Raw genomic sequence first — 23,731 nt, 5'->3', positions numbered from 1 at the left:
GGGATGGTGGTCAATGATAAGGAGAAGGAGTCCTTCGTCAATGATCCAAAAGATGACAAGCCTACTGACTCGGGCTCGAGCCACAAAAGAAAAGACGGGAAGAAGAAGAAAACAAGGCGCATCAAGGAGATCGTCTACTACGACGACAGCGACGAGTCCTCTTCTTCCCAAAAGGACGACGACAACTACGAGAAAAAGAAAACGGTCAATTCAAACTTTTCTTTTGATTATTCTCGTATTCCGCAAAGTACAAATGCTCATTTACTCTCCATTCCACTTGGTAAACCTCCTCACTTTGATGGAGAGGACTACGGATTTTGGAGTCACAAAATGTGTAGTCACTTGTTCTCTCTCCATCCAAGTATATGGGAGATAGTAGAGAATGGAATGCAATTTGATAGTACGGATAGTCCTTTGTTTATTAATGAACAAATTCATAAAAATGCACAAGCTACTACTGTGTTGTTAGCCTCATTGTGCAGGGATGAATATCATAAAGTGAGCGGCTTGGATAACGCCAAGCAGATTTGGGACACCCTCAAAATCTCACATGAGGGGAACGATGTCACCATGCTCACCAAGATGGAGTTGGTGGAGGGCGAACTTGGAAGATTCGCAATGATCAGGGGAGAGGAGCCAACTCAAACATACAACCGGCTCAAGACCCTTGTCAACAAAATAAGGAGCTATGGAAGCATGCGATGGACGGACCACGACATCGTCTGCCTAATGCTAAGGTCTTTCACTGTCCTTGATCCACATCTTGTAAACAATATTCGTGAGAATCCTAGGTACACCAAGATGACGCCCGAAGAAATACTTGGGAAGTTCGTGAGCGGGCGGATGATGATCAAGGAAGCAAGATACGTTGATGATGCGTTGAATGGCCCAATCCACGAGCCTCAAACCGTTGCTCTCAAAGCAACGAGGAGCAAGGAAGTGCTACCTAGCAAGGTGGCACAAGTTGAGGCGGCGGGGCTCAATGTGGAAGAGATGGCCCTCATCATCAAGCGTTTCAAGATGGCGCTAAGGGGTCGCAAGGAGCATCCCAACAAGAACAAGATGAAGAGGAAGTGCTCATGCTTCAAATGTGGTAAGATTGGTCATTTTATCGCTAATTGTCCCGATAATGATAGTGACCAGGAACAAGAGAAGAAGAGGGAAAAGAAGAAGGCTTACAAGAAGGCTAAGGGCGAGGCACACCTTGGCAAGGAGTGGGACTCGGGTTGTTCGCCACCTCGGCCTTCAACAAGTCATCCCTCTTCCCCAACGAGCATCACACATGCCTAATGGCAAAGGAGAAGAAGGTAAACACTCGAAAGTCTACTTATGCTTCTAGTGATGATGAATCTAGCGATGATGAAATAGACTATGCTAGTTTGTTCAAGGGCTTAGATAGAACTAAGATTGATAAGATCAATGAGTTGATTGATGCCTTGAATGATAAGAATAGATTATTAGAAAAGCAAGAGGACCTTTTGTATGAAGAACATGATAAGTTTGTAGAAGCACAAAAATCTCTTGCTTTAGAAATTAAAAGAAATGAAATGCTTTCATGTGAATTGTCTACATGCCATGAATCTATCTCTAGTCTAAAAAGTGTAAATGATGATTTGAATGCTAAGTTAGAAATAGCTAGTAAATCAACCTCTCGTGAAGAACATGTTACGATTTGCAATAGGTGCAAAGATTTTAATGTTGATGCTTGTAGTGAACACCTAGTTTGCATTTCTAAACTAAATGATGAAGTGGCTAGTCTTAATGCTCAACTTAAGACTAGCAAAAATGATTTTGATAAACTAAAATTTGCAAGGGATGCCTACACGGTTGGTAAACACCCCTCAATTAAGGATGGGCTTGGCTTCAAGAGGGAAGCCAAGAACTTAACAAGTCATAAGGCTCCCATCTCCGCCAAGGAGAAAGGGAAGGCTCCTATGACTAATAGTAGTCAAAATAATTATGCTTTCATTTATGGTGATAAGAGATATTCTAGAAATGTTCGTTATGATAGGAGTTGTAATGCTTATGATTCAAATGCCATGTTTGCTTCAAGTTCTTCTTATGTGCATGGTAGAGATATGCCTAGGAGAAATGTCATTCATCATATGCCTAGGAGAAATGTTGCTAATGTTCCTAGAAAAATTAATGAACCTTCTACAATTTATCATGTTTGCAATGATTCCTTTGCAATTTGTAGAAAGGATAAGAAGGTGATTGCTAGGAAATTAGGGGCAAAATGCAAGGGAGATAAAACTTGCATTTGGGTCCCTAAGACCATTGTTACTAACCTTGTAGGACCCAACAAGAGTTGGGTACCTAAGACCCAAGCCTAAATTGCCTTGCAGGTTTATGCATCCGGGGGTTCAAACTGGATTATCGACAGCGGATGCAAAAACCACATGACGGGGGAGAAGAAGATGTTCACCTCCTACGTCAAGAACAAGGATTCCCAAGACTCAATCATATTCGGTGACGGGAATCAAGGCAAGGTCAAAGGACTAGGGAAGATTGCCATTTCATCCGAGCACTCTATTTCTAATGTGTTTTTAGTTGAGTCGCTTGGATATAACTTGTTGTCTGTGAGTCAACTCTGTAACATGGGATATAATTGCTTATTCACAAATGTAGATGTGTCTGTCTTTAGAAGGAGTGATGGTTCATTAGCTTTTAAGGGTGTATTAGACGACAAACTCTACTTAGTTGATTTTGCAAAAGAGGAGGTCGGTCTAGATGCATGCTTAATTGCTAAGACTAGCATGGGCTGGCTGTGGCATCGCCGCTTAGCACATGTGGGGATGAAGAACCTTCACAAGCTTTTAAAGGGAGAACACGTGATAGGTCTAATAAATGTTACTTTCGAAAAAGATAGACCTTGTGCAGCTTGTCAAGCAGGTAAACAGGTGGGAAGCTCTCATCATACCAAAAATGTGATGACCACATCAAGACCTTTGGAGTTGCTTCATATGGATCTCTTCGGACTCGTCGCCTATCTAAGCATAGAAGGAAGTAAGTATGGTCTTGTTATAGTTGATTATTTTTCCCGCTTCACTTGGGTATTCTTTTTGCAAGATAAATCTGAAACCCAAGGGACCCTCAAGCGCTTCCTAAGGAGAGCTCAAAATGAGTTTGAGCTCAAGGTGAAGAAGATAAGGAGCGACAACGGGTCCGAGTTCAAGAACCTTCAAGTGGAGGAGTACCTTGAGGAGGAAGGGATCAAGCACGAGTTCTCCGCTCCCTACACACCACAGCAAAACGGTGTGGTAGAGAGGAAGAACAGGACGCTCATAGACATGGCGAGGACAATGCTTGGAGAATTCAAGACACCCGAGCGGTTTTGGTCGGAAGCCGTGAACACGGCTTGCCACGCCATAAACCGGGTGTATCTTCATCGCCTCCTCAAGAAGACTTCGTATGAGCTTTTAACCGGTAACAAACCCAATGTGTCTTACTTTCGTGTATTTGGGAGCAAATGTTATATTCTAGTAAAGAAAGGTAGAAATTCTAAGTTTGCTCCCAAAGCTGTAGAAGGGTTTTTGTTAGGTTATGACTCCAATACAAAGGCGTATAGGGTCTTCAACAAATCATCGGGTTTGGTTGAAGTCTCTAGCGACGTTTTATTTGATGAGACTAATGGCTCTCTAAGAGAGCAAGTTGTTGATCTTGATGATATAGATGAAGAAGACGTTCCAACGGCCGCAATACGCACCATGGCGATTGGAGATGTGCGGCCACAGGAACAAAAGGAGCAAGATCAACCTTCTTCCTCAACAATGGTGCATCCCCCCAACTCAAGACGATGAACAGGTTCATCAAGAGGAGGCGTGTGATCAAGGGGGAGCACAAGATGATTATGTAATGGAGGAAGAAGCACAACCGGCACCTCCAACTCAAGTTCGAGCGACGATTCAAAGGAATCATCCCGTCGACCAAATTTTGGGCAAGGGAGTAACTACTCGCTCTAGATTAGTTAATTTTTGTGAGCATTACTCTTTTGTCTCTTCTATTGAGCCTTTCAGGGTAGAAGAGGCCTTGCTAGATCCGTACTGGGTGTTGGCCATGCAGGAGGAGCTCAGCAATTTTCAAGAGAAATGAAGTTTGGACACTGGTGCCTCGTCCCAAGCAAAACATTGTGGGAACCAAGTGGGTGTTCTGCAACAAACAAGACGAGCACGGGGTGGTGACAAGGAACAAGGCACGACTTGTGGCAAAAGGTTATGCCCAAGTCGCAGGTTTGGACTTTGAGTAGACTTTTGCTCCTGTGGCTAGGCTAGAGTCAATTCGCATATTGTTAGCCTATGCTGCTCACCATTCTTTCAGGTTGTTCCAAATGGATGTGAATAGCGCTTTCCTCAACGGACCAATCAAGGAGGAGGTGTACGTGGAGCAACCCCCTGGCTTCGAGGATGAACGGTACCCCGACCACGTGTGCAAGCTCTCTAAGGCGCTCTATGGACTTAAGCAAGCCCCAAGAGCATGGTATGAATGCCTTAGAGACTTTTTAATTGCTAATGCTTTCAAGGTTGGGAAAGCCGATCCAACTTTATTCACTAAGACTTGTGATGGTGATCTTTTTGTGTGCCAAATTTATGTCGATGACATAATATTTGGTTCTACTAACCAAAAGTCTTGTGAAGAGTTTAGCAGGGTGATGACTCAGAAATTCGAGATGTCAATGATGGGCGAGTTGAACTACTTCCTTGGGTTCCAAGTGAAGCAACTCAAGGATGGCACCTTCATCTAACAAATGAAGTATACACAAGACTTGCTCAAGAGGTTTGGGATGAAGGACGCCAAGCCCGCAAAGACTCCAATGGGAACCGACGGACATGTCACCTCAACAAAGGAGGTAAGTTCGTTGATCAAAAGGCATACCGGTCTATGATAGGGTCTCTACTTTATTTATGTGCTAGTAGACTGGATATTATGCTTAGTGTATGCATGTGTGCTAGATTTCAATCCAATCCAAGGGAGTTTAACTTAGTGGCCGTGAAGCGAATTCTTAGATATTTAGTCACTACGCCTTGCTTCGGGATCTGGTATCCAAAGGGGTCTACCTTTGACTTGATTGGATATTCAGACTCCGATTATGCTGGATGTAAGGTCGATAGGAAGAGTACATCGGGGACGTGCCAATTCTTAGGAAGGTCCCTGGTGTCATGGAGTTCTAAGAAACAAACTTCTGTTGCCCTATCCACTGCTGAGGCCGAGTATGTTGCCGCAGGACAGTGTTGCGCGCAACTACTTTGGATGAGGCAAACCCTCAGGGACTTTGGCTACAATCTGAGCAAAGTCCCACTCCTATGTGATAATAAGAGTGCTATCCGCATGGCGGATAATCCTGTTGAACACAGCCGCACTAAGCACATAGACATCCGGCATCACTTTCTGAGAGACCACCAGCAAAAGGGAGATATCGAAGTGTTTTATGTTAGCACCGAGAACCAGCTAGCCGATATCTTTACCAAGCCTCTAGATGAGTCGACCTTTTGCAGGCTGCGTAGTGAGCTAAATGTCTTAGATTCGCGGAACTTGGATTGATTTATAGCATACATGTGTTTTATGCCTTTGATCATGTTCCTTATGCATTTTTTTGTTTATGTATGGTGCTCAAGTTGTACAAGCACTCCCCGGACCTCATAAGTTCATTTGCAAGTAATGCACATATTTAGGGGGAGTTGTGCTACAACTTGATCCCTTGAGATTAACCATGTGCTTGAGTGTTATTAATTTAGTCTCAAAGGTGGATTGAAAGGGAATATTGGACTTGGACCATGAAAGACTTCCACTGCACTCCGATGAAAGAGTAACTAACTCCAAGTTCATCATCATGCTCTTATTGCCTTTTTACTCTTAATTGAAGATTTTGGTGAGGCAATGGGGTTTAAGGGCCAAGATTGATCCCATTTTGGTGCTTGATGCCAAAGGGGAAGAAAATAAGGCCAAAGCAATAAATGGATCAGCTACCACTTGAGAATTTTGAAAATAGTAGAATAGAGCTTTTGGTTTGTCAAAATTCTCTTATTGTCTCTTTTGTCAAAAGTTGGCCTCTTGTGGGGAGAATGGTTGATTATGGGAAAAAGGGGGAGTTTTTGAAATCCTTGATCAATTTCTCTTGGAACAACTCTCTTTATGTCTCAACAAGTGTGTTCGACTTAGAGATAGGAATTTGAAGTTGATTTGCAAAAACAAAACCAAGTGGTGGTAAAGAATGATCCAAATATGCCAAATTTGAATTAAAACAAATTTGTGTTCTCATTTGCATTGATGTTGCACCTCTTTTAGTTGCTTTTTGTTGTATTGGCATTAATCACCAAAAACACTACAGGAAACTGGTTAAAGAACGTGGGTGAAAAACCGTCGAACTTAATGTAATAAGCCGTCGAACTTACCGTAAGAACGTGGGTTTACCGACGAATATAGCCGACGGTGATTTTTGGACGAACTTAGAGAAGTAAGTTCGACGGCCCCGTCGAACTTAACCTTAAGAACATGGGTACCGTCGAACTTAAGGTTAAGAACGTGGGTACCGTCGAACTTAACATTAAGAACGTACGTTTTTAAGTTCGACGGGGGTCGTCGATTTTTTTCCCATAAGTTCGACGGCACCCACGTTCTTAATGTTAAGTTCGACGGGGTCACGTGACCGTCGAACTTATCTGCCCTGCGGAGGTCTGCGCGGACTGCACAATAAGTTTGACGGTACCCACGTTCTTAACCTTAAGAACGTGGGTACCCACGTTCTTAACCCTACGTGGGTCTGCGAGGACTGCACAATAAGTTCGACGGTACCCACATTCTTAACCTTAAGAACGTGGGTACCCACGTTCTTAACCCTTTTCCAGAAAAAAATAAAAAATACAAAAATGAAAAAATAGACACACATAATATCACATGCAACACAATATATCACATACAATACAGATTTCAAACACATTGATATATGTTCATATCACATATTCACACAAGTCCAAATATATACACAAAGATATAGGAAAGCATGATGAACACAAAATGTGGCTTCCATATTTGTGCATGAACATCAACATGAGAGTGCCATAACCATAACAGCGCTATTTCTACCATGGGTCATCTACCAAAAAATACAACATAACATCAAGGTTTGAACCTGTACATTCCCTACCAAAACACACACACACGAGCAGTTTGACCAGAAGGCAAAATATCTGACTCGCTACACTGGAGGCATTATATGACAAATGTACAATGCTTCCTCAGCTCTGGCGTCAAAATGTCTCAATCAAGGTATCAGCAGTTCCCATTGTGGCTAATTATGCCAAACTTTGCCTCGCGGTGCTCGATCTGGCAGCAAACTGGGCTACTGTCCTCCACATCTTGGTCTGCCTACCAACCTTCCTGTAGATGCAATACATAGTAGCTTCTACAACATTTGCATTTTTTCTAGATTTTGGAACTGATTTAGTTGAGTTAGACGAGCAAAAGGTGAATGAAAACTGAAAACAAATTTCACATGAGCAACATTCTTGCTCTTGTACTTCATGAGAGATATCATTTCTTTAGGCAATATGAACTCCCATGTGGAATGTAGACAATAAGCAGAGATAGTTCATCTCCTCATTTGGATAATAAAACAATTATTCTTCTTTGCTAAAATGCCATATGTTCACAGATACATTTACTGGGGAAGAATTAAATTGTTGTCAAGATCCTATAATTCTGTAGTTCTTTTTTATTTGGCCAATATGAACTCCCATCTAAAATATAACTAATAAGCAGATATCTTATCTAAACTGTTGTAAGTATTTCTAATGAGCTTGAGTTGCTCATCTCAAACTTCAGTTGGCCAAAAATGTCTAAATGTTTCAAAAGCATGTTCTTAGGTTTATCGAAATATACAGTTGGAGAAAGAGATTGCGGATAGAATCCTCTATGACCACAAAGGTGATATGAATACAATACCTTTGGTTTGATTCTTGCTGCACTAATTTGGTTTCATCTCAAAAATAGAAGGCATGTAAGGATATACCTATTAAAAACAGAAACTAAACATATCAATTAGTTGATTGCTTTGATTACCCAAGAAAATTTAAAAGTAATAATTCATTCACCATAAATTTCTTGCTTAGCACATTCCTTGACTGGAAGGTTACGTTTGAAGTCATTGCACTCCAAAATCCAGCCCCGTGTTGAAATTTCTGAAGAAGCAGATGACAAAGTTCAGCCAGCACAGCCTCGGAAAGAAATTAGGGTACCCCAGGAAGTAACGATTTTATAAATTATATACTTGCAAATCTACATATTAAGAGGCAACTAATCAACAAAATATGTCAAAAATTTGCCTTGCAACGTTAAAATAGCCACCAAGGCTATTCCCAATAGCTTTATGCGGGCTATGTGTGGAGCGGCAAGTACACAAATAGCAGCGCATACCTGGAGGGCCTCGCCCTGCGCAACGAGCTCGCAGAAGACGGCGGCCATGTCTGCCTTGAGGAGGCACCGCAGCTTGGGCTCCACCGCTGTAACACCCCTGGTGTTACTATAACTAAAACTTGAGCATGACATCATAAGCATTGGCATTGCATATGTGTGACACACCTAGAGTGCATTCACTAGGCAAAAATTTCAAACAAGTTGTATTGTTTTACTGTTTTTGCAAATGGAACCCTGGTTAATGGACTTAACCCTAAATAGTTATTAAAGGGGTAAAACTTAACTCAAGTTAAGAAAACCTAAATACTTTAGGGTAAAAGTCATAAAATGACCCTAAGAATAAGCTTGAATCACTTTTATACCCCTGAGATACCAGAAAACCTAATTGGAACCCTGGAACACCCTAAAACCAAACCCTAGGGGCTTATGTGCAAAAATGATGAACCTTTGGACTAAAGTGCAAAAACTACTATGTTTAAACATATAAAGTCATTTGGTTCACAAATGTGTGGACTTGAAAGCCAAATGTTGAGTTTTGGACTTAAATGCAAAATGGACCTCAATTAGATTCTATTCTAAGTCTGAAATTTAGTGTTGAGGGCTCAACTTTGGAGCATTGTATCTTTCAACTTCTAGGGTTTCTGCCCTAGATTACCACACCAAAGTTGTAGAGCATTCAAAGGAGAATAAGTTTGCTCAAGAGTACAAGCCTTGTTCTTGTGAGAAATTGGGAGATAATCTTGCTTGAAGTTGGACTGTCAGGCTATTTAAGTCTGAAAATTCAGACTGACAGTGGACTGATAGCAACTTCAAGACCAAGTTCATGCATGATCTGCTGCCTTTTTGTGACAATACCATATAGCAAAGATGTAGCTGGTTTATAGCACTACAATATTGCTGCAGAGATTTGGACCTGTTGCCATGAAGATTTGAGAGAAAAGTTGCTCTAAAGTTGCTCTGTCAGGCGTCGTAAACTGAAAATCGCCATGGTACAGTATCTGAACAGTTCAGATCAGCTGCTCCTCTCGCCGTCGACGACCTTGCGCCAAGATCATCGCCGCCGTTGAGATTCGCACTCGCTGGTAACCGGATAACATCCCGGGGAGAGGGAATATTCGCCGCCGGTGAGCTGGACTCCATTCCGGTGAACCCCCGTGCTTCCCCTCTACCCTGCGGCTTGAGCCGATAAGAACGCCGGTGACCGCCGCCTCCCGGCCGTGCGCCGCGTGGCCTAATTTTTCTACCGTGTCGCCGTGGCTTCTTACGGCCGTCAAATCAGCTCCGGTAAGCTTGCCACGCCGTTTGCCACGAATTCACCGCGCCCAGGTTCTTCTTCACCTCCGGCCGCCAGCACGGCTTGGCCAAATTGGTCACCACCGCTCGTGGGCTCTATAAATAGACCGTGCCCCCAGCTCCGCCATGTTCCCAAGCAGCTACCGCACCCACCTGCATCCCAAATCCCCCACTAGCGAGCTCGAATTTCTGGTTTTCCCCAAATCCCTCTCCGCCGTCAAGAACTACACCCTACCGTGGCTAGCCTTCCACAGGTCTGCTCATGTCCTCTTTGTTCCTGTTCTAGCTTCTCTGTACGCCGGTGATGCTCGACAACCCACACAATTGCGCTAGGAGACCACCAACCGCCGGGAACACGGCGATCTAGCCGCACGGCTTCCGGTCACCGTGGCCAGAACACACCATTTGATCATTAGCGCAATTAGATTGGGGGAAATACTCCCTTGGTCTTGAATTGGGTTTAGTCTAAAGCTAGGCGCCGGTCACTGCCCCAATCGGCCGGTACAGTAGCTCGCCGGAGCTTCTCCGTGCGCTGCCGTCGTCGGGGACCTAGCCGTGCGAAGAGATAGAAACTGGAGGACCTTCTTGCAAAGTGTCAGTGACCTTGTTAAACAGTAAGGGAACTCGTTCGCAGATAAACAGAAACGCGGGGGCCCCTGTGCAAAGTCGCCAGGGCGCGGGGCGCGCGGGCGCGCTTTCCCTCTGGACCTGGGCCGCTGGGCTGAATCCGGCCCAGTTCTATTAATTCTTTTCCTTTTTCTTTTTCAGCAGAGATTCAAAAATATGTAGAAAAATGTAGAAAAATGCTAAAATGGTGAAACTAATTTTCCTAGGTTCGTTATTTTCCATAGTATTTAATAAAAATAAGTCTGTGATTTTTAGTGGAAGTAAGAAATTTTAGGGTATTTAAAGTAGTTAAAAGTCTTGGTTATAGATTTTTAGAAAATAATTGATAGGTCCTAAAATGCCCAAAATTTTTATATGAGTGTTATACAATATTTAGAAGCCTTGGATAAAGTTTGAATTGATTTGGACCTTGTTTGATCACCAAACCCCAAAACACCCCCCCCCCTGCCCTATGAACTCCTTTACCGACTCCGGAAACCCTAAGTTACCGGAACTCCGTGAAGGAAAGTTGTATTCAAGACATAAATAATAAATTTATGATATCTTTGCATCCTCATGAGCATCCCATGGCATCCATTCTTATACTTGTGAATGGCTATGATTAGAACGTGAAGAAGAGATAGAAGTCACTGAAGAGCAAGTACAACCACCTTTGGACACTCAGGCCGGGAATAGTTTCTACTTCGACATTTGTGGATCCGAGCCTGAATCACCTGTAAACGAAGGCAAGCCCCGGTGCATTTGCCACCTCCCTTGCTATTTCAAAATCTTTCTCACTTGATTGCTGCATTAGGTGATAGGAGTTGCTTGATAAAACCATTCCTGCATTACCTTCCTTGAATTTGATTACCTTCCTTGATCACCTGTTTTACAAAAGCTTTTTAATGCTTAGCTTTGCTTTAGAAAAACAAAAGGTTTTGTTTTTACAAAATATGATGTGGCAAAAGTGGGTGGGATGTTTTTCGAAAATAAAACTTGATGATGGATCTATCAAAGGCCTTGATAGGTTCAACATCGGAAAAGATGTACCTCTGCCAGGTACCAACTTTGGGTTTGAAATGATTAAGCTGAGACCGGGCGGGTGACTTGCACGAGAAGAGAGTCTCGGTGTAGTGTCTCCGTCTGAGTCGATTAAGGACCGTCTCGATGTAGGCTTGTTGATCGAGGACCCTTTAGCTGGTCACATGCCTCGTCATGGGTAAGCCTTGCCTCGGGCAGACTAAGGCCGGAATAAGACAACACGAGATGGGCGTGGAGCGGTGGCGAGAGTAGCGTGTACCCTCCGTGGCAAGAGGCTGGACGGTGGTGTATCTGTGCTCTCGGTCTGCGTGAACCTGATCCGGTCTTAAGAACCCCGGTGGCGGGTTGACATATGCAAGGGTTAAGTGCTACATATGTCGTGTGATTGGAGATCCTCAGCTGAGTATAATCGATTCGGATCGCCGTACCTTCGCGGTCATGAAGACATGGTCACTACCCTACACGTAGCATTCCACTAAAAACGATGGGCTCTTGTTAAGAAATTGGCTAGTGCAGGACCAGTGATTGAACTAGGGTAGAAAGAACCCTAGTGCAGGTAATTTTACTTAACTTGACAAAATTAAAACTGGATTTTTAAGGATCCACTTTAGTAAGCATTTCTGCAAAACAGAGTCTTTGAATATTGAAAAGCCTTACCTTGACTCCCATATAACCAGCATACCCTTGAGAGTCTTTTCTTTAGTCGGGTAAGACTTGCTGAGTATTCCATACTCAGGGTTTATCCCTTCGTTGTTTTTAGGTGAGGAAGTAGCAGACTTTTGCTGCTTCTGTGCCAAGGTGGTTCCAAAAGAAGAAAATCAAGACTGAAGTGCGGGAGGACTCGGTCCTCCACTTAGGATCTTTTGCTTTTGACTTCTCGGGAGGAGTTTGTGCCTCCCTGGTTTGTATAATAATACTTATATGCACTCACTTTTAGTCTGGTCTGTAATAACATAACTTAAGCTTGCTTTTGAAATAAATGTAAGATTATGTAATTCGCTTCCGCATTTTCTTTATCTCCGATGTTCTGTAATGTCTACAAGACGGGTGAGACGTTCCTGGTAAGGTAAGGAAAGATACCGAACTTGTCAAGTAGTTCAGGGGCACCTACAGGGTTGTCTGATGTCTGTGAGACAAGGATAACTGTAGGTGGGCCTAATTACTTGGGAGGTTCCGTCACAGCTGGTATCGGAGCGTAGCCCTTCTTGGCAGATATTATGAGGCATCTTCAAAAGGATTTTTAAGAGTCTTACCTAAAAATTCTTTTCTCTTCTTACCTAAGTATTATGAAGAAGTCTATCTTAAAGACCAGATAGGAAGAGTGCAACATATAGAAGGTTGAATCGACTAAGGTTGATTCTGTAATTATACATGCATCATGCTAAGAATCATACTAATAACATTTTCCCCCTTAGAAAAGATGCCGCCACGCACCAGGCTAACGGCACGCAAGTCTACGGGACCAATTGGAGTGCCTCGGCATCAATTGGCTCCCCGACATGAAAGCAGCAGCAGTGGAAGTAACGACCCCATCGGAGACCTTGAAGCTCGTGTGAGTCGACTTCAAGCAGCGCTGCAACATAGGACTGATGCTTGGGTCGCCGACGGAGATAGAATCAACGAACTGAGAAGGGACATCCGACACTTGCAGGATCAACTCGCTGATCGAGACTTAGCACTTGACTGGGCCGTGCAGTCTCGTTTGCTAATGTGTGCTAAGGAAGCAAGGGCTCAGGCCCGAGTTAAAGAACTTAGCTCGACTGTTGATGACCTGCAGGTTTACTGCAATACGTTGCACGAGGAAGTCCATATACTATACTCACAACTACACCCAAGTGAGCCTGCACCACCTGCTGAGGCGGAAGCTGGACCATCTCACGTTGCGGGACGTGCGCTGGGTGGGGAGTTAGACCTTTTTGAGCCTCCTCCTTCCTTGAGGTTGGTTGATGTCTGGACTGCCCCCTGAAAGAGATGTAGAATTTGTAATTGAGCTAAAGCCCGGTACGGCTCCCATATCCCGAAGATCGTACCGTATGCCCCCTAATGAATTGGCGGAACTGAAGATTCAATTACAAGACCTACTGAATAAGGGATTCATCCGGCCAAGCTCGTCCCCTTGGGGTTGTCCCGCCATTTTTGTTAAGAAGAAGGATCAAACCTTGAGAATGTGCGTGGATTATCGACCCCTAAATGAGGTCACTATCAAGAATAAGTACCCTCTCCCAAGGATCGACATCTTATTTGATCAACTGACTGGGGCAAGGGTATTTTCCAAAATTGATCTCAGGTCGGGCTATCATCAAATTCGTATTCGGCCCGAGGATATACCAAAGACCGCGTTTACTACGCGATATGGATTGTTTGAATACCTGGTAATGTCTTTCGGGCTCACAAATGCTCCTGCCCATTTCACTTATTTGATGAACTCGGTGTTCATGCCCGAGTTGGACAAGTTCGTGGTAGTCTTCATCGACGATATTTTGATATATTCTAAGAATGAAGAGGACCATGCTCAGCATTTACGGATTGTATTAACGCGCCTCAGGGAACATCAGCTATATGCCAAGTTCAGTAAGTGCGCATTTTGGCTGGAAGAAATTCAATTTTTGGGGCACGTGTTATCAGCTAAAGGAATTGCGGTAGATCCTAGCAAGGTCAAAGATATTCTGGAGTGGAAACCCCCAACAACTGTTCACCAAGTCCGGAGTTTTCTTGGACTAGCCGGGTATTATCGCAGATTCATACCAGATTTTTCTAAGCTTGTGAAGCCAATCACAAGTTTGTTGAAGAATGACACTAAGTTCAATTGGTCTTCTAAGTGTAATGAAGCCTTTGAGCAACTGAAGACACTATTGACCACTGCTCCGGTATTGGCTCAACCGGACATCACTAAACCTTTTGACGTAGATTGTGATGCATCTGGCAGTGGGCTCGGCTGTGTACTGATGCAAGAGGGCCGAGTGATTGCGTATGCTTCAAGGCAGTTGCGCCGACATGAGGAGCATTATCCCACTCATGATCTGGAGCTAGCTGCTGTGGTTCATGCCCTAAAGATTTGGCGTCACTATCTGTTGGGAAATATCTGTCACATATATACAGATCATAAAAGTTTGAAGTACATCTTCACCCAGTCAGAGTTAAATATGAGGCAAAGACGATGGCTTGAGCTCATCAAAGACTATGAACTGGAAATCCATTATCACCCAGGCAAGGCCAATGTGGTGGCAGATGCATTGAGTCGTAAGACTTCCTGCCACTGTCTTATGGCGAAGACCTTCGAGAACACTTTGTGTCAAGAAATGGAAAAGCTAAACCTGGGGATCATTCAACAAGGAACTCTAAATCAGTTAAGGCTTGAGTCAATCATTTTGCAAAGAATAATTGATGCTCAAAAGGATAATCTGGGTATGAAGCACATACGAGAAAAGATAAGGGCTGGAACAGCCAAGTGTTTCAAAGAAGACGATCAAGGTGTGATATGGTTTAAAAACCGCATAGTTGTGCCAAAGAACGAAGAGCTCCGCCAGCAAATTCTGGATGAAGCACATCTTAGTCGCTACTCTATTCATCCCGGAAGCACTAAGATGTACCAAGATTTAAAGCAACATTACTGGTGGACAAAAATGAAGATTGAAATTGCACGCTATGTGGCTAAGTGTGACACCTGCAGACGTGTCAAGGCCATACACATGAAAACTGCTGGTCCATTACAATCTTTGCCAATCCCAACATGGAAATGGGAAGACATTAGTATGGACTTCATTGTGGGATTGCCCAGAACCGCAAAAGGCTTTGACTCCATCTGGGTTATCATCGATCGACTTACAAAGATCGCCCACTTTCTCCCGGTCAAGGTAAAATATCACGTCAATATCTATGCAGAGTTGTACATCGCCCGTATTCTCAGTTTGCATGGTATCCCAAAGACTATAGTGTCGGATCGTGGACCACAATTTGTATCTAAATTTTGGGAAGAACTTCATAAATTCCTGGGTACTAAACTGCTCCACAGTTCGGCCTATCATCCTCAAACCAGTGGACAAACGGAGAGAGTGAACCAAATACTTGAAGATATGCTGCGGGCATGTGTCCTGGATTTCTCACTAAAATGGGATGAATGTTTACCTTTAGCGGAGTTTTCATATAATAATAGCTACCAAGAAAGTATCAAGATGGCACCCTTTGAAGCTTTATATGGACGACGGTGTCGGACTCCGCTAAATTGGTCTGAACCTGGAGAAAGATACTTCTTTAGACCTGATATGGTGAAAGAGGTTGAAGAAAAGGTTCAGAGAATTATCCATAATATGAAGAAAGCTCAAGCACGGCAAAAGAGTTATGCAGACAAACGGCGAATGCCCTTATATTTTCTGGAAGGAGACTATGTCTACCTGAAGGTATCACCAATGAAGGGCGTATCGCGTTTCGGAGTTAAAGGAAAACTTGCACCACGATATATTGGTCCTTTTCTTATTCTGAAAAGATATGGGCCAGTGGCGTATCGACTCCAACTCCCCGAAACCTTGTCTGCTGTGCATAATGTGTTCCACGTATCACAACTGAAGAAGTGTCTTCGGGTTCCTGATCGAACCGTTGAAGTGACTGATGTTGTCCTGAAACCAGATTTAACGTACTCGGAACATCCTATTCGAGTTCTGGATCAAAAGGACAGGGTCACCCGAAGAAAGACTCTCAAGTTCTACAAGATACAGTGGAACTAGCATTCGGAAGCTGAGGCTACATGGGAAACCCAAGACTTTTTAAATAAGAATTTCCCAGGCTTCCTAGCCTCATGTAAATTGTAAAGCCTGTATAGCTGTTGTAATAAAGAAGTAACCCCCACATCACCCCTGTCTTGTACCAAAAATAAGGAAATAAAAATGTGATGCGTTTCCTTTACCATTACTTACCCTAGGATTTTTAATCTCGGGACGAGATTCTTTTATGGGGGGAAGGATGTAACACCCCTGGTGTTACTATAACTAAAACTTGAGCATGACATCATAAGCATTGGCATTGCATATGTGTGACACACCTAGAGTGCATTCACTAGGCAAAAATTTCAAACAAGTTGTATTGTTTTACTGTTTTTGCAAATGGAACCCTGGTTAATGGACTTAACCCTAAATAGTGGTTAAAGGGGTAAAACTTAACTCAAGTTAAGAAAACCTAAATACTTTAGGGTAAAAGTCATAAAATGACCCTAAGAATAAGCTTGAATCACTTTTATACCCCTGAGATACCAGAAAACCTAATTGGAACCCTGGAACACCCTAAAACCAAACCCTAGGGGCTTATGTGCAAAAATGATGAACCTTTGGACTAAAGTGCAAAAACTACTATGTTTAAACATATAAAGTCATTTGGTTCACAAATGTGTGGACTTGAAAGCCAAATGTTGAGTTTTGGACTTAAATGCAAAATGGACCTCAATTAGATTCTATTCTAAGTCTGAAATTTAGTGTTGAGGGCTCAACTTTGGAGCATTGTATCTTTCAACTTCTAGGGTTTCTGCCCTAGATTACCACACCAAAGTTGTAGAGCATTCAAAGGAGAATAAGTTTGCTCAAGAGTACAAGCCTTGTTCTTGTGAGAAATTGGGAGATAATCTTGCTTGAAGTTGGACTGTCAGGCTATTTAAGTCTGAAAATTCAGACTGACAGTGGACTGATAGCAACTTCAAGACCAAGTTCATGCATGATCTGCTGCCTTTTTGTGACAATACCATATAGCAAAGATGTAGCTGGTTTATAGCACTACAATATTGCTGCAGAGATTTGGACCTGTTGCCATGAAGATTTGAGAGAAAAGTTGCTCTAAAGTTGCTCTGTCAGGCGTCGTAAACTGAAAATCGCCATGGTACAGTATCTGAACAGTTCAGATCAGCTGCTCCTCTCGCCGTCGACGACCTTGCGCCAAGATCATCGCCGCCGTTGAGATTCGCACTCGCTGGTAACCGGATAACATCCCGGGGAGAGGGAATATTCGCCGCCGGTGAGCTGGACTCCATTCCGGTGAACCCCCGTGCTTCCCCTCTACCCTGCGGCTTGAGCCGATAAGAACGCCGGTGACCGCCGCCTCCCGGCCGTGCGCCGCGTGGCCTAATTTTTCTACCGTGTCGCCGTGGCTTCTTACGGCCGTCAAATCAGCTCCGGTAAGCTTGCCACGCCGTTTGCCACGAATTCACCGCGCCCAGGTTCTTCTTCACCTCCGGCCGCCAGCACGGCTTGGCCAAATTGGTCACCACCGCTCGTGGGCTCTATAAATAGACCGTGCCCCCAGCTCCGCCATGTTCCCAAGCAGCTACCGCACCCACCTGCATCCCAAATCCCCCACTAGCGAGCTCGAATTTCTGGTTTTCCCCAAATCCCTCTCCGCCGTCAAGAACTACACCCTACCGTGGCCAGCCTTCCACAGGTCTGCTCATGTCCTCTTTGTTCCTGTTCTAGCTTCTCTGTACGCCGGTGATGCTCGACAACCCACACAATTGCGCTAGGAGACCACCAACCGCCGGGAACACGGCGATCTAGCCGCACGGCTTCCGGTCACCGTGGCCAGAACACACCATTTGATCATTAGCGCAATTAGATTGGGGGAAATACTCCCTTGGTCTTGAATTGGGTTTAGTCTAAAGCTAGGCGCCGGTCACTGCCCCAATCGGCCGGTACAGTAGCTCGCCGGAGCTTCTCCGTGCGCTGCCGTCGTCGGGGACCTAGCCGTGCGAAGAGATAGAAACTGGAGGACCTTCTTGCAAAGTGTCAGTGACCTTGTTAAACAGTAAGGGAACTCGTTCGCAGATAAACAGAAACGCGGGGGCCCCTGTGCAAAGTCGCCAGGGCGCGGGGCGCGCGGGCGCGCTTTCCCTCTGGACCTGGGCCGCTTGGCTGAATCCGGCCCAGTTCTATTAATTCTTTTCCTTTTTCTTTTTCAGCAGAGATTCAAAAATATGTAGAAAAATGTAGAAAAATGCTAAAATGGTGAAACTAATTTTCCTAGGTTCGTTATTTTCCATAGTATTTAATAAAAATAAGTCTGTGATTTTTAGTGGAAGTAAGAAATTTTAGGGTATTTAAAGTAGTTAAAAGTCTTGGTTATAGATTTTTAGAAAATAATTGATAGGTCCTAAAATGCCCAAAATTTTTATATGAGTGTTATACAATATTTAGAAGCCTTGGATAAAGTTTGAATTGATTTGGACCTTGTTTGATCACCAAACCCCAAAACACCCCCCCCCCTGCCCTATGAACTCCTTTACCGACTCCGGAAACCCTAAGTTACCGGAACTCCGTGAAGGAAAGTTGTATTCAAGACATAAATAATAAATTTATGATATCTTTGCATCCTCATGAGCATCCCATGGCATCCATTCTTATACTTGTGAATGGCTATGATTAGAACGTGAAGAAGAGATAGAAGTCACTGAAGAGCAAGTACAACCACCTTTGGACACTCAGGCCGGGAATAGTTTCTACTTCGACATTTGTGGATCCGAGCCTGAATCACCTGTAAACGAAGGCAAGCCCCGGTGCATTTGCCACCTCCCTTGCTATTTCAAAATCTTTCTCACTTGATTGCTGCATTAGGTGATAGGAGTTGCTTGATAAAACCATTCCTGCATTACCTTCCTTGAATTTGATTACCTTCCTTGATCACCTGTTTTACAAAAGCTTTTTAATGCTTAGCTTTGCTTTAGAAAAACAAAAGGTTTTGTTTTTACAAAATATGATGTGGCAAAAGTGGGTGGGATGTTTTTCGAAAATAAAACTTGATGATGGATCTATCAAAGGCCTTGATAGGTTCAACATCGGAAAAGATGTACCTCTGCCAGGTACCAACTTTGGGTTTGAAATGATTAAGCTGAGACCGGGCGGGTGACTTGCACGAGAAGAGAGTCTCGGTGTAGTGTCTCCGTCTGAGTCGATTAAGGACCGTCTCGATGTAGGCTTGTTGATCGAGGACCCTTTAGCTGGTCACATGCCTCGTCATGGGTAAGCCTTGCCTCGGGCAGACTAAGGCCAGAATAAGACAACACGAGATGGGCGTGGAGCGGTGGCGAGAGTAGCGTGTACCCTCCGTGGCAAGAGGCTGGACGGTGGTGTATCTGTGCTCTCGGTCTGCGTGAACCTGATCCGGTCTTAAGAACCCCGGTGGCGGGTTGACATATGCAAGGGTTAAGTGCTACATATGTCGTGTGATTGGAGATCCTCAGCTGAGTATAATCGATTCGGATCGCCGTACCTTCGCGGTCATGAAGACTTGGTCACTACCCTACACGTAGCATTCCACTAAAAACGATGGGCTCTTGTTAAGAAATTGGCTAGTGCAGGACCAGTGATTGAACTAGGGTAGAAAGAACCCTAGTGCAGGTAATTTTACTTAACTTGACAAAATTAAAACTGGATTTTTAAGGATCCACTTTAGTAAGCATTTCTGCAAAACAGAGTCTTTGAATATTGAAAAGCCTTACCTTGACTCCCATATAACCAGCATACCCTTGAGAGTCTTTTCTTTAGTCGGGTAAGACTTGCTGAGTATTCCATACTCAGGGTTTATCCCTTCGTTGTTTTTAGGTGAGGAAGTAGCAGACTTTTGCTGCTTCTGTGCCAAGGTGGTTCCAAAAGAAGAAAATCAAGACTGAAGTGCGGGAGGACTCGGTCCTCCACTTAGGATCTTTTGCTTTTGACTTCTCGGGAGGAGTTTGTGCCTCCCTGGTTTGTATAATAATACTTATATGCACTCACTTTTAGTCTGGTCTGTAATAACATAACTTAAGCTTGCTTTTGAAATAAATGTAAGATTATGTAATTCGCTTCCGCATTTTCTTTATCTCCGATGTTCTGTAATGTCTACAAGACGGGTGAGACGTTCCTGGTAAGGTAAGGAAAGATACCGAACTTGTCAAGTAGTTCAGGGGCACCTACAGGGTTGTCTGATGTTTGTGAGACAAGGACAACTGTAGGTGGGCCTAATTACTTGGGAGGTTCCGTCACAACCGCGGCAGCAACACTGAAGATACATTAATTGCATTGCACCAAACATGAGAAGTGTTTTTAATGACTTAAAAAATTGAGGGAGTAAGTAGCTTTAAGAAATATTTATTTTATATGCTTCTTGATGATCTGATGCCATGAAGTGGAAAAGGATGAACAAACCTAAAATTCTCAACAGTGAGAAGTTGTGTTATCTCCTTATAAAACTCCTCATTGAATGTCAAAAATACTTTAAGATCGTTGACAAGAATATCTACAACCTTCGCTCTATTAGTCCCCAGCGTAGACCTTAATGGTTCATGATCTATTAGTCCTATTTTCGTTACCAGTGAAGATACATTAATTGCATTGCACCAAACATGAGGCATTTTTAATGACTTAAAAAATCAAGGGAGTAAGAAGCTGTAAGAAATATTTATTTTAAATGCTTCTTGATGATCTGATGCCATAGAGTGGAAAAGGATGAACAAACCTAAAAATTTTCAAGAGTGAGAAGTTGTGTTGTCTCCTTATATAACTCCTCATTGAATGTCGAAAAGACTTTAAGATCGTTGACAAGAATATCTACAACCTTCGCTCTATCATGTCTGTTTCGATCATAAAGAAAAAAATGTTAGTTCAATTTTACAAATTCCCTAAAAATGGATCGAAATTCGAAACCCAGCTCCTAATTCAAATGAAATCCAGCACTAAATATTATAAGAAGTATAATTATCGCGTGCAGTGGACATCCTAAAAGTACCCGTCCGCATTCCAAGCCTGATACCTCTCCTTAATTCACTGAAACATGAGAAGCCTGATAACTCAAGTTGATTAAACATTTTTTAATGGATGGGATTTAACCTGCAAGGAAAACTGAGGGGAAAAAGGAAAGCTAATCAAATTGAACTACCAGAGCTGAAAAAAATACTGCTTCTATTCGTGAAGAATGTGGATAGCATAATCTGGTAAGGCAGCCATCAACACATTTGTCACATACTCTACAATGCTTACTGTTCTTCAAAACCTGTGCACGAAATCCAAATCAAAAGGTGAAGAATTATGCTAGTACTTCATAAAATGTTAGATATAATGTCATAATGAAGACACTAATCAAGATCACAAATGTATCAGAAGACTGACTTTCAATTCAGCTATAACAGTTGAATCAGAAATTCAGAGCACAATTAGATAAATGTCTAAATGACTTTATTTGGTTCAAATCACTAGCCTTGCTTATCTGGATTCAGTATAGTTTGCTACAGCAATTCCTGAATTTCATGGGTTTCCCTCATAATACATCACATATTGGTTAGTTTGTCAAAGCTACATTGATTACTGAATAGCAAACTGAATATTAGCAAAATTTGAAGTACAAACATGAGCATGCCACCTACCTGCTATCTACACAAGCACATGCCAAGCTAAAGCATAAACAGCTGAAAGATGTAAAATTCACTGTAAAAGTTTTACTAGTTCGCTTGGCTTTAATTTGTATCGGCTTATACCGCTTCTACATTATTTTTGTTTCTATGGATTGCAGCTACAGCGGTCCAAACAGCCGGCTTTAATCCGAAGCGAACAACCCAGACCAGTATAGCTTGAAGAAACAGGACAAGTATGTTCAGGTATGAGTATTCATGTGCAACACATGAGCATCAACAACAGCTAGCAGATAGAACCCTCAGGAAAAAAAACTGATACCGTGCTATCAATAGCACTTGTGTGTATTGAATAGCCCCAAGAGCAATATATGGAGTACATGAGTGCAGTACAAGGAATAGGAAAAGGACTCATTAACAATACCTCTGCTTCGCATAAGATGCAGAAAAACATGCCTTCTTCACACATTTTGTGTTCTGAAGATAGATTGTCTGAATGGAGGCACCATTTGCAAAGGCAAGAGAATGGGAGACAAACCAGGGAAATAATTCCAAAAAATCTGGGCCAAGAAGGCGAATCGTTCCTCTCAAGCATGCTGCTCAGCTTCTCACTGTTATCAGCAGTACCAAAAGTCTCACTTAATGGCCTTCTCCATGATTAATCCCCTGATCCGAATTCACATAGGAGTGCTTTTCATTCTTATCTTACTTCAAATTCTTCGTTGAATCGAAAATGCCTGGGTCTCCAGGATTTGTTTCCGCACACCATATGTATAACACAACAACACATGTAATCTGCAAGAGAAGACATTAATCATTCTCGAGGTTAAATTGTCCAGTCGCTCAAGTGAGCAATGATGCTATATAGTCTAACGGATGTCATATCATCATTCCTTTACAACAGATATGTGCAGCACATGCAAAGCAGATGACGTTCTCTACCAGCGTTTGAACTTGCAATGCCTGACGTAGTAAGTACCAAGAACTGTAAAGCGCGGGATGGCTGGCAGCGAAACAAATACCGAACTCCAGATCTATGCATACTAGCGAATTAAACCCCTGAAAAAAGGGCAGGAACCTCACCAATGGAGTGTAGATAGCCATGGCCACAATCTGGAACGGCTTCGTCCCCACGAACGGCACGAAGAAGACGAGAAGGTGAACCCCAGTGCCGAGAACACGGCTATCGCAACCACCTGCAGCTCGCTTGTCAGTCAGCCAGTCAGTCGCTGAACACTATAACAGAGCGCGACGCGTGAGGCAAATGCTAGGATCGGCAAGAACACTGCGAGGAGGAGGGAAAGGCGAGCGCATAACCCCACGCAGGTGAGTGGACGTGGATTATACCTGGAGAGGGTGGTACGGCAGCTGCCACCCATGCTTCCTCATGGCTGAGTTAACTTCAAGTCCAAGAACGAGAGGATGCCAATGCCGAGTGAGGGCTACCAAGATGTGGCGAACATGGCTGCCTCACCAACCATGGTGTTTCTCTTTCTCAGACCCATCTCAGGAGAGGAGCAGCGCGGGCGGCCAGGCGGCGTGGGGCTGTCGAGCGGGCGACGCGGCGCAGCGAGCGAGGTAGCGCGCGAGCGGGGTGGTGGCGTGGCGCAGCGCGCTGGGTAGCGGCGGCCGGGCGCGCAGTGTGCTCGGGCTGGCGGCCGGCGGCGGGTGCGAGCACTGGTGGGAAGCCGGAAAGGAGATAGGAAGAGAGATGCGCGGGATTAGGGATTTAGGTTGGGTTAAGTTCGACGGTGTCCATGTGGCCCACGTATTTAATTTAAGAACGTGGGTACCCACGTTTTTAAAAGGTTAAGTTCGACGGTTTTGGTTAGAGCCCACGAACTTAATGTAAGAACGTGGGTACCCACGTTCTTAAATAAACCCATGAACTTAATTAATATAAGAACGTCGGTACCCACGTTCTTAACAAAACCCACGAACGTTTATCAGTTTCTTGTAGTGAAAGGGGGAGATTGAAAGGGAAATGTACCCTCGGGACATTTCTATAAGATTTTGGTGATTAAGTGCTCC

At 43.6% G+C, this 23,731-nt stretch overlaps 1 long non-coding RNA gene across 1 annotated transcript; it reads right to left on the bottom strand.

Annotated features, from left to right (window-relative positions):
- Window positions 1-22,250: 22,250 nt before the first annotated feature.
- On the bottom strand, window positions 22,251-23,220 carry LOC103632404 (uncharacterized). The gene is made up of 3 exons (XR_555891.4): window positions 23,048-23,220; window positions 22,784-22,896; window positions 22,251-22,495 (listed from the first exon to the last, which is right to left on the bottom strand). It is a non-coding gene; the product is annotated as an uncharacterized lncRNA (long non-coding RNA).
- Window positions 23,221-23,731: the final 511 nt, after the last annotated feature.

Source organism: Zea mays, chromosome 7 (genome assembly GCF_902167145.1).
Source record: "Zea mays cultivar B73 chromosome 7, Zm-B73-REFERENCE-NAM-5.0, whole genome shotgun sequence".
In the NCBI taxonomy this organism is placed as follows: domain Eukaryota; kingdom Viridiplantae; phylum Streptophyta; class Magnoliopsida; order Poales; family Poaceae; genus Zea; species Zea mays.
The sequence above is the reverse complement of the archived record's forward strand: the minus strand, read 5'-3'. Positions and strand labels throughout refer to the sequence as shown.